Source organism: Chionomys nivalis, chromosome 3, assembly GCF_950005125.1.
Source record: "Chionomys nivalis chromosome 3, mChiNiv1.1, whole genome shotgun sequence".
Lineage (NCBI taxonomy): Eukaryota > Metazoa > Chordata > Mammalia > Rodentia > Cricetidae > Chionomys > Chionomys nivalis.
Window position 1 is genome coordinate 98,689,607 of NC_080088.1, and position 10,479 is coordinate 98,700,085.

The window sequence follows — 10,479 nt, forward strand, 5'->3', positions numbered from 1 at the left end:
CTTACAGTTCAGATTAGTCCATGATTGTGGCAGGAGGTATAGCGGTATGAATGCAGAGGGGCGCTGGAGGGGTGGCTGAGAGTTCCACATCTGGATCTGTGTGCAGCAGAAAACTTGAACTTCTGAGACCTCAAAGGCCACCCCTAGTGGCACACTTCCACCAACAAAGTCACACCTCCTAATATTGACACTCCCCATGGGCCAATTGGGGGCCATTTATAGTCAAACCACCACAGTTTGTAAGGAGGTGTAGTTCAAAGGCTGAGTGCTTGCCTGCCAAGCACAGGGCTGTAGGTTCTCTCTGCAGCATTGCAGAAGATGGGGGTGGTGCAGAAGATGGGGGTGGCATATGGCTGCAACCTCAGCCCTGTCCTTAGGAGATAGAGGCAGGAAGATCAGAAGTTCAAGACCAGCCTGGGCTAAGTGAAGCTACTTCAAAAATCACTTAAAAAAAAAAAAAGAAACATTGCTTTGTACTTATTAAAAACCATAAGAGGGTTGGAGAGATGGTTCGGTGGTTAAGAGCACTGGCTGCTTTTCCAGAGGTCCTGAGTTCAGTTCCCAGGAACCACATGGTGGCTCACAACCATCTGTAATGAGATCTGGTGCCCTCTTTCTGGCCTGTAGACATACATGGAGATAGAACACTGGATACATAATAAATAAATCTTTAAAAAAATAAATCCTGGGACTGGAGAAATGGCTCAGAGGTTGAGAGCACTGCCTGCTCTTCCAAAGGTCCTGAGTTCAATTCCCAGCAACCACATGGTGGCTCACAACCATCTATAATGAGTTCTGGTGCCCTCTTCTGACCTGCAGGCATGCAAGCAGACAGAATACTGTATACATAATAAATATTTAAAAAAAAAAAATCCTAAGAGGAACGGATGATCCAGCCACAGTCAGTCTGGAGAAGTTAGGGTCTAATGCCCAAGGCTTCAGCTGCATCAAGAGACACACTCGCTGGGGTAGATGGAGGGGCACATGCTAGCTGGCTTCTTCCTACCTTTACTCTGTTTCATTGGCCAATCAGCATGCCTGAAGGGTAGGAAAGGGGATCGGGAAAGGACAGGAAGGAGAAAGGAGGTGGAATAAGGGAAAGGGACTTTATGGGAAAGAAAAGGAAGAGGAAGGAAACGAGAAGAAAATAAGAGTAAAGAAAACAGCTGTACTTAGAAAACTCAAACCACATGCATCTCCTCACCCCCCCCCCCCCAGCCAAAAGCTGACAGTTGATTGGGAGCTGGGAGCTGCTGCCTTGTTGCCTGGCAACCGATTGCCTTTGGCGCCTCTCCTGCAGGAGCTGGTCCGTAGTGACGTAAGAGGCGCGTGGTACGTGTTGGGACCACGAGGTCTCTGCTCTCTTGGACCTCCGTGTTGATTAGCGCTCCGGGCTGCGCTGGCCCAGGGCGGCTGGCACAAGTCTACTGTCCATGTGAACCCGCCTGGACATGGTGTGGTCCGGTAAGTCCCTGCTGCAACCCTCGGGCCATCTAAGGCTTCCCTGCCAGTCAAGTTCAGCAACAGTCCACATAGATGTCTTGATGGGTAGCAAGCGTCGTTTTTGTAAGGAACACATCACAATAAAAAGGCAGATTCCAGGCCCAGGTACTGGTGCCTGCCTTTAATCCCAGCACTGGGGAGACCGAGACACTGAACCCAAAGTTCAAGGCCGCGAGGGACACCTAGAACCCTGTCAGGATTTGGCCTGGGAGTCAAACATGCTTATGATCTTAGCACTTTGAAGTGGAGGCAGCTTCAGCTATATAGACAGTTTGCGACCTGCCTAAACTACATGAGACCCTGTCTCAAAAGAAAGGGGGGGGAGGAGAGACGCTGAAGAGATGGCTTGACTATTTCCCATTGCAGAGGACCTAAATTTGGTTCCCAGCACCCAAGTCAGGACGCTCACATCCTCCATATCCAGGGAATTGGACACCTGCTTTTGGATGTCTTCAGGCACTTCTACTCAAACACATATATCTACACACATACACCACTAAAAAATAAAGGCTGGAGAGATGGCTCAGCAGTTAAGAGCACTGCCTGCTCTTTCAAAGGTCCTGAGTTCAGTTCCCGGCAACCACATGATGACTCAACCATTTGTAATGAGATCGGATGTCCTCTTCTGTCAGAATACTGTATACTTAATAAATAAATCTAAAAATTAAAATAAAAGAAATCTTTTTTGGAGAGGACAAGCAAAAACAAAAGCAAACAAAATAAAAACATGTAGGCATGGTGGTAAAGAAGGCATATAATCTTAGCACTGAGGAGGCTGAGGCAGAGGTTCTGAAGTTCAATGCAGACCTGGGCTAAATAGTAAAGCAATCTGAAAAAAAATTCAAAACAAACAAAAAATGATTGCAGGAGTCATGGTGGCAAACGCCTTTAATCCCAGCACTCAGAGACAAAAGCAGTTTTCTGTGAGTTCGAGGCCAGCCTGGTCTACAGAGCAAGTTCCAGGATAGGCTTCAAAGCTAACCAGGGAAACCCTGTCTCAAAAAAAGCAAAAAAAAAATAAAATTTGTTTGATTTTGTTTTCTTTAAGATGGTGATCAGGCTGAGCATGGTTGGCACACACCTTTATTCCCAGCATTCAGAAGGCAGAGGCAGGAGAATCTTTGTGAGTTCAAGGTCAAACTAGTCTACACAGCAAGTTCTAGGACAGCCAAGATTACATATAGTAAGACCTTGTCTCAAAAAATAATAATTCAAGGTAATATCCTCAGAGGTGAAGAATTGGCTCAGCCATTTAGGGAATGGAATTGCTCTTGCAGCAGATTTGATTCCCAACACCCACATGACAGCTCACAACCAGTGTCTGTAACCAGTCCCAGGGGATCTGAGGCACTCTCCTGACCTTCACGAGCACCAGGCATGTGTGTGTACACATACATACATGCAGGCAAAAAAAGCCACTTACATGTAAAGTATTAAAATAAGCCTTTAAAATGTACTATACTGAGAGAAAAATGAAAAGGTATAAAATTTCTTTAAAAAGACTAACCATGGGGCTGGAGAGATGGCTCAGAGGTTAAGAGCATTGCCTGCTCTTCCAAAGGTCCTGAGTTCAGTTCCCAGCAACCACATGGTGGCTCACAACCATCTGTAATGGGGTTTTCTGCCCTCTTCTGGCCTGAAGGCATACACACAGACAGAATATTGTATACATAATAAATAAATAAATGTTTAAAAAAAAAAAGACTAATCATTCCTGGCATTGTAAAGTGCTGGGAATAAAACTAAATAACTTAATAGTTTCCATGTAGCAGTGCTGAACACTAAAAGACGAACCAGGGGCTGCAGAGATGTCTCAGTGTTCATGAGCACTTGCTGCTCTTTCAGAGGACCTGGGTTCAGTTCTCAGCACCCACGTGGTGCCTCACAACCATCTGTAGCTCCAGTTCCAGGACCTCTTTGGGCACCAGGCATGTACATGCATGTAAGCAAAACACTAGAAATAAATCTAAAATAAATACATAAGTAGATGACTCATCAAATCTTATTGTAAACAGAGATGGAGCTTTTCTTTTGTCCAGACCGCCCCATCTCAAACAAACACACAGAAGCTTATATTAATACAGAATGTTCTGCCTATAGCTCAGGCTTATTACCAGCTAACTGTTACATTTAAATGAACCCATTTCTATTCATCCCTATATTGCCACATGGCCGTGGCTTTACTGGTACTCTGGAATTTTGCTTCTTGGGTGACTGACTTGCCTGTTCCCCATTCTGCCCCTCTTCATCCAAGTCCTCAGTCTGCTTGTTCCATCTAACCTTATCTGCCTTGCCATAGGCCAAATAGCCCTTTATTATTAACCAATGGGAGTAATATACATTCCCAACATACAGAAGGATCATCTCACAGCCACAGCACCTTAAAGTTACTGTGGAGGAGGGGAGAATGCCGGGCATTCCAGGAAGGAGTCTGAGCTCTGAGGAATTCCAACCTACTCTAGGAGACTGCATGGAAGAGTAGCTCTGATCTCCCAGGAACAGAATTCACACAGCCCATGCCGGGCAGTGGTGGCGCACGCCTTTAATCCCAGCACTCGGGAGGCAGAGGCAGGCGGATCTCTGTGAGTTCGAGACCAGCCTGGTCTACAAGAGCTAGTTCCAGGACAGGCTCCAAAACCACAGAGAAACCCTGTCTCGAAAAAACAAAAACAAAAAAAGAATTCACACAGCCCTGGCAGCTCGTCAAGTGACAATACCGCGGAGCTGAAGACAATGATGGTCGGGACCACACTTGGAATCTGTTTACATCTGAACCTGGGCATGTGGTGCACACCTTCCATCCCAGCATTCAAGAGGCAGAAGCAGGAGGATCTCTGTGAGTTCCAGGTCAGCCAGGGGAATAGGGTGAGGCCCTGTCTTTTAAAAAAATAAACAATATATCGTTCAGTGGTGGCACACGCCTTTTATCCCTGCACTCAGGAGGCAGAAGCATGCAGATCTCTGAGGACAGCCAGTGCTGCACAGAAAAAAACCTGTCTTAAAAAACCACTCATTTGAATGTATGCATGCATAATAAACAAATCTATTTATTTACTTTAAAATATGTTAAAACGGGGTACAGTGACCCCTTGTCCATGTCTGGGGACTTGAGCTGTAGGTTTTGAAGGGGCCAGGGGTAGAGAGCCATGTGTAATTAAGCAGGGGGGGGGGTCCAGTTGATCTCTGAGTTCTGCTTCTGCAAAGTGGCCCCCAAAAGTCCTTATTGCCTAGCTGGGCAGTGGTAGCACATGCCTTTAATCCCAGTACTCGGGAGGCAGATCTCTGTGAGTTCAAGGCCAGCCTGGTCTACAAGAGCTAGTTCCAGAACAGGCTCCAAAGTTAGAGAAACCCTGTTTTGAAAAACAAAAAACAAAACAAAAAAAGAAGTCCTTACTGCTTGAGGGGACAAGCAGGTTCTCAGAAGGGTCCTGCGCCTGCTTTGAGCACCTTCTCAATGATGAACCAGTGCCCTCTGGTGGTGATCCTTGGAAGCTCAGCTCCATGGAGTACAAGGTGGTTCCAAGTTTTTCAGCGGTCTGGGACACTATAAAAACTTGACATGTAGATGCCCCAGTTCAGCCTCTGAGGGGAGTGGTACAAACATCACCTTGAATTATTGACAACGTATGTGCAGAGGAAGTAAGAGAAACAGGCTCAAAATGAGGGCAGGGATACAGGGGTATCTGGTTTTCAGCCTGATTTGTTTGTTTGTTTTTGTTTTTCAAGGCAGGATTTCTCTATGTAGCCCTGACTGTCCTGGTATCAAACACAGAGATCCTCCTGCCTCTGCCTTGCAAAGGCTCGGATTAAAGGCATGTGCCACCATATTGCCTGCTTCTATTTTTTTTAAAATATATTTTGTGTGTGTGTGTGAGAGAGAGAGAGAGGTGTGCTTTGTAGCAAAAGCAGTTTCTAAGGCTTGTTACACTATCAAAACATTTCCTTTACTTGTTTATCTGAGAGTATCTTAGATACTTTTTTTTTTTTTTTTTTTTTTTTTGATTTTCGAGACAGGGTTTCTCCATAGCTTTTGGTTCCTGTCCTGGAACTAGCTCTTGTAGACCAGGCTGGACTCGAACTCACAGAGATCTGCCTGCCTCTGCCTCCCGAGTGCTGGGATTAAAGGCGTGCGCCACCACCGCCCGGCTCTTAGTTACTTCTTCACGTTTGAGTTTTCAGACAGGGTCCTTCTGTTCCTGAATCGAAGTCTGGCCTCAAACTCTACTAGGTAACCGAGGATGACCTTGAACTTCTGACCTTCCTGGCCTCCACCTCCCGAGTGTTGGGATTATAAGTGTGGATCACTGCAGATTGGCCAATGGATGGGAATTTCATCTTCAAACTTCGGGCGACAGGAATCTGACCCACCTACCTGTGTGGGAGCCCACAGCCAACCAAGTTTACCTTTTAAAGAAGCCAGAGGCGACATCACAATTGAAGGCCATCATAGCCACCCCTGGGCTGGAGTAGCCAATGGCTCAGAACAGGAGGCTGGAGAACACAGGAGCAGCCGTCCTTGTACCTTTCAAACCTTTCTCTGTGACAAAGTTGCAAGCAAATTTGGTGCCTGTCCCCAGAAGATAAAATCAAATTGAAGTCAGGGTATGGTGGCCTGCATACCTGTGACTTGGGAGGTAGCAGCAGCAGGTCAGAAAGTCAAGGTAACCTCAGCTACACACTGAAGCTAGCCCGAGCTACACTGAACCCTGTCTCAAAAAAACTAAAAACACTGGTCGGTGGTGGCGCATGCCTTTAATCCCAGCACTCAGGAGGCAGAGGCAGGCAGATCTCTGTGAGTATGAAGCCAGCCTGGTCTACAGAGTGACTTTCATGACAGCCGGAACTGTTACACAGAGAAACCCTGTCTTGAAAAGCAAAAATCAAACAAACACCCTAAAAACGGGGCTGAAGAGATGGCTCAGCAGTTAAGAGCACTTGTTCTTGCAGAGGGCCCGGGAGTGATTCTCAGCATCCACATGGCAGACAATTTGCAGCCACCCATAACTTCAGTTCTAGGCGGTCCAATGCCCTCTCCTCTGGCACCAGGCAGGCACACGGTGCAATACATACAGGCAGGCAAAGCACCCACATACACACAATAAATAAAACTAACAGGGGCTGGAGAGATGGCTCAGAGGGTAAGAGCACTGGTTGCTCTTCCAGAGGTCCCGAGTTCGATTCCCAGCAACCACATGGTGGCTCACAACCATCTGTAATGAGATCTGGTGCCTTCCTTGCCAGCAGTACATTGTATGCTTAATAAATAAATCTTTAAAAAATAAAAAATAAAGAAAATAAAACTAACATTCAAAAAATTGGAAAAAATTCAAAAACAAACCTGCCCACTCATCACCAAAGTAAGAGAAGCCTGGGGAGAACCACGGTGCCATGGGTCCCTGAACCACGGTGCCATGGGTCCCCCCACCTCTGCCTGCTCCCTTCAGCTTCCCCAGGAAATCCTGCATGGAGGGAGGCTGGACAAGGCCTAGCAACCACACAAGGCAAGTGGGAAGAGCCAACAAGTCCACAGCAAAAAGGCATCACACAACTGCCTTCCTTTTAAAAGATGTACACTGGGCACAGGTGCCCACACCTTTAACTCCAGCACTCGGGAGGCAGAGGCAGATGGAGCTCTAAATTCGAGGCCAGCCTGATCTACATAGGGAGGATTGTTACACAGAGAAACCCTGTCTCAAAAAATGCAAACATTATCATTGTGTGTGTGTGTGTATACATGCGTGTGCACGTGACATAGGTATGGGGGTATACGTTCCACGGTGTGTGTGTAGTTAGGTCAGAGGACAACTTTGTGGAGTTGGTTCTCTCCTTCTACCTTTGTGTGGGTCCTAGGAAATCCAAGCAAGGTCCATCAGATTTGCATGGTAGACACCGTTACCACTTAAGCCATATATCGGGCCCCTACCCTGCAATCTTGCCTTCAACTCAGACAGTGACTGACAGCACCACTTCTCTGTGCTGCCTGGGATTCAGGAGTCTGTTTTCATGTCAAGAGTAGAAGTCAGAACTGGGGCACAACTTAGCGTTACACACACATACACACACACACACACACACACACAGTCCAAAAAGGGTTACTTTAAAACCAGTACTGTCGTCAAACATTTATTAACAATTATCAGATACAGTTGGGCAGTGGTTGCACATGCCTATAATCCCAGCACTTGGGAGGCAGAGACAGGCAGATCTCTGTGAATTCAAGACCAGCCTGGTATACAAGAGTTAGTTCTAGCACAGCTAGGAATGTTAGAGAAACCCTGTCTCGAAAAACCAGAAAAACAAAAATTTTTTTGTCTCCCATCTCACCATCACTGGGGTTACAAGGACACACAACTGGATTTTTCTTTTGTATTTTGAGACAGAGTTGCCATAGTTCCAGCTGTCCTGGAGCTCACTATGGAGAACAGATTGCCCTCGAACTCAGAGGTCCTTCTGCCTCTGCTTCTGGAGTACCAGGATCAAAGGTATGTGCCACCATGCCCAGCTGCCCCTGGCTTTCCCCCCACACACACACAGGGCTTCTGTAACATGAGGGCCGGTTTGTTGGGGTTTCTGTCCCTCTCAGTACCCCACAGCCAGCAAGTCCCAAAGAAAATCACACAGAGATCTCCATAAGTTATAAAACTGATTGGCCCATTAGCTCAGGCTACTTATTAGCTCTTGTAACTTATATTAACCCATTATTCTTATCTATGTTAGCCACATGGCTTAGTATCTTTCACAGCGGGGCAGGTCACATGTTGCTTCTTCAGTGGTCTGGGTTGGTCTGGCAGGAATGGGCTTCTTCCTTCCTAGCATTCTCCTGTTCTCATCACCCCACCTCTACTTCCTGTCTGTTTGACCTGCCTATACTTCCTGCCTGGCCAATCAGTGTTTATTTAAAATATGATTGACAGAATACAGACAATTCTCCCGCACCAGGTTTCTCGGTAGCTTTGAAGCCTATTCTGGAACTAGCTCTTGTAGACCAGGCTGGCCTCCAACTCAGAGATCCGCCTGCCTCTGCCTCCTGAGTGCTGGGATTAAAGGCATGTGCCACCACCACCTGGCTGCCCCTGGCTTTTAATGTGGGTGCTAGAGATTTAAGTGAAGCAAGCGATTTACCTATTAGGCTGGGTTTCTGCTGCAGTGATAGAAACAAAAGCAAAACATGACCAAAAGCAGCTTGGGGAGGAAGGGTGGATTTGGCTTGCCCTTCTACATCATAGGCCATCAAGGAAGGGAGTCAGGGCAAGAACCTGGAGGCAGGAACTGAAGCAGAGACCATGAAAGACTACGGAAGCTGTTTCTTGGCTTGCTCCTCAATGGCTTATTTAGCTATTTATCCATGCTTGGGACCACCTACCCAGACATGGCACCACCCACAGGGTCTGGTCCCCTGCCACATCCATCATTAACCAAAAAATGCTCTAAGAGTTGCCTACAGGTGCTGGGCAGTGGTGGCGCACGCCTTTAATCCCAGCACTTGGGAGGCAGAGGCAGGTGGATCTCAGTGCATTTGCAGGCCAGCCTGGTCGTCAGAGTTAAGTTCCAGGACAGGCTCCAAAGCTACAGAGAGAAACCTGGTCTCGGGGGAGAAAAAAAAAAGGAGGAATTTTTCCAGTTGAGGTTTCTCTTCCTAGATATTTCGTTTATGTCAAATTGACACAAACCAACCAGCATACCTACTGAGCCATCTCCTCAACCTCTCCCCTTTTTGGGGTAGGACAGGGTCTCCTGTAATCCAGGCTGTAATGGAACACTCAATAGGTAAGGATGACCTTGCACTGTTCAGCCTCCTGGCTCTAACTCTTGAATAGGTACAGTGGGTTCGGCTCACCCCACCCCCTGAAACGACTGAAGGAGTAGGTTGCAAGTTCCAAGCACAAACTTGATCCATTTTGCTATTTTGTTAACCACATTTTTCAAAGGACAAATACAAGCCTCAGGTAGCTTGGTCTTGTGTCCTTTAGACAGTGCTTTAGCGACTCCCTAAGACCTAGGTAAAGCTTGATAGGTAAGGCTGGGTGTGCCTTTACAGAAAAGCCCGGGGCCGCCCTCTAGTGGCAGCTACACAATAAAGCTCCCCTGGATTCCACCTGAGAAACTAAGAAAACTCCTGTTGAGGAGGACCAGTCTGTCTCTCGACTTTACTCGCTGGCATTTACCAGTTCAGCTAGTATTCATTAAAAACTAAACAATGTGCATTGTCTCTGAACTCCAGCTCCTGCCTCTCTCTCCCAACCCCCTTCTCTCTTGTCCATCTTGTCCTCTCTCCCCATGCCTGGCTTTACCTTGCTCTTGATTGTGGAGAATCAGCAGCTTTCTTTCTTTCTTTCTTTCTTTCTTTCTTTCTTTCTTTCTTTCTTTTTTTTTTTTTTTTTTTGATTTTCGAGACAGGGTTTCTCTGTAGCTTTTTGGTTCCTGTCCTGGAACTAGCTCTTGTAGACCAGGCTGGCCTCGAACTCACAGAGATCCGCCTGCCTCTGCCTCCTGAGTGCTGGGATTAAAGGCGTGTGCCACCACCGCCCGGCCAAGAATCAGCAGCTTTCAATCGTCCCCACGACCCCCAAAAGAAAAATATGGGCTGGGAAGACGGCTCCACTGGCACAGTGTTTCCTGTGCGAGCTCAGGACCTAATCCTAGATCTCCAATGTGAATATAAAACACAGGACCTAATCCTAGATCTCCAATGTGAATATAAAACCCGAGCACAGAGGCCTGGTGTGGTGGAGCACACTTTAATCCCAGCACTCAGGAGGCTGAGGCAGGTGGATCTCTGTGAGTTCAAGGCCAACTTGGCCGACAAATCAAGTTCCAGGTTAGCAAGGACTGTCACGCGGAGAAACCCTATCTTGAAACCAAAAAACAAAAACCAAAACAAACAAACAAACAAACAAAACCCAAACAAACCTGGGCACAGCAGCAAGTCCCTATCATCCCAGTACTGAAGTAGACACAAACAGAGCTTGAGTCTTT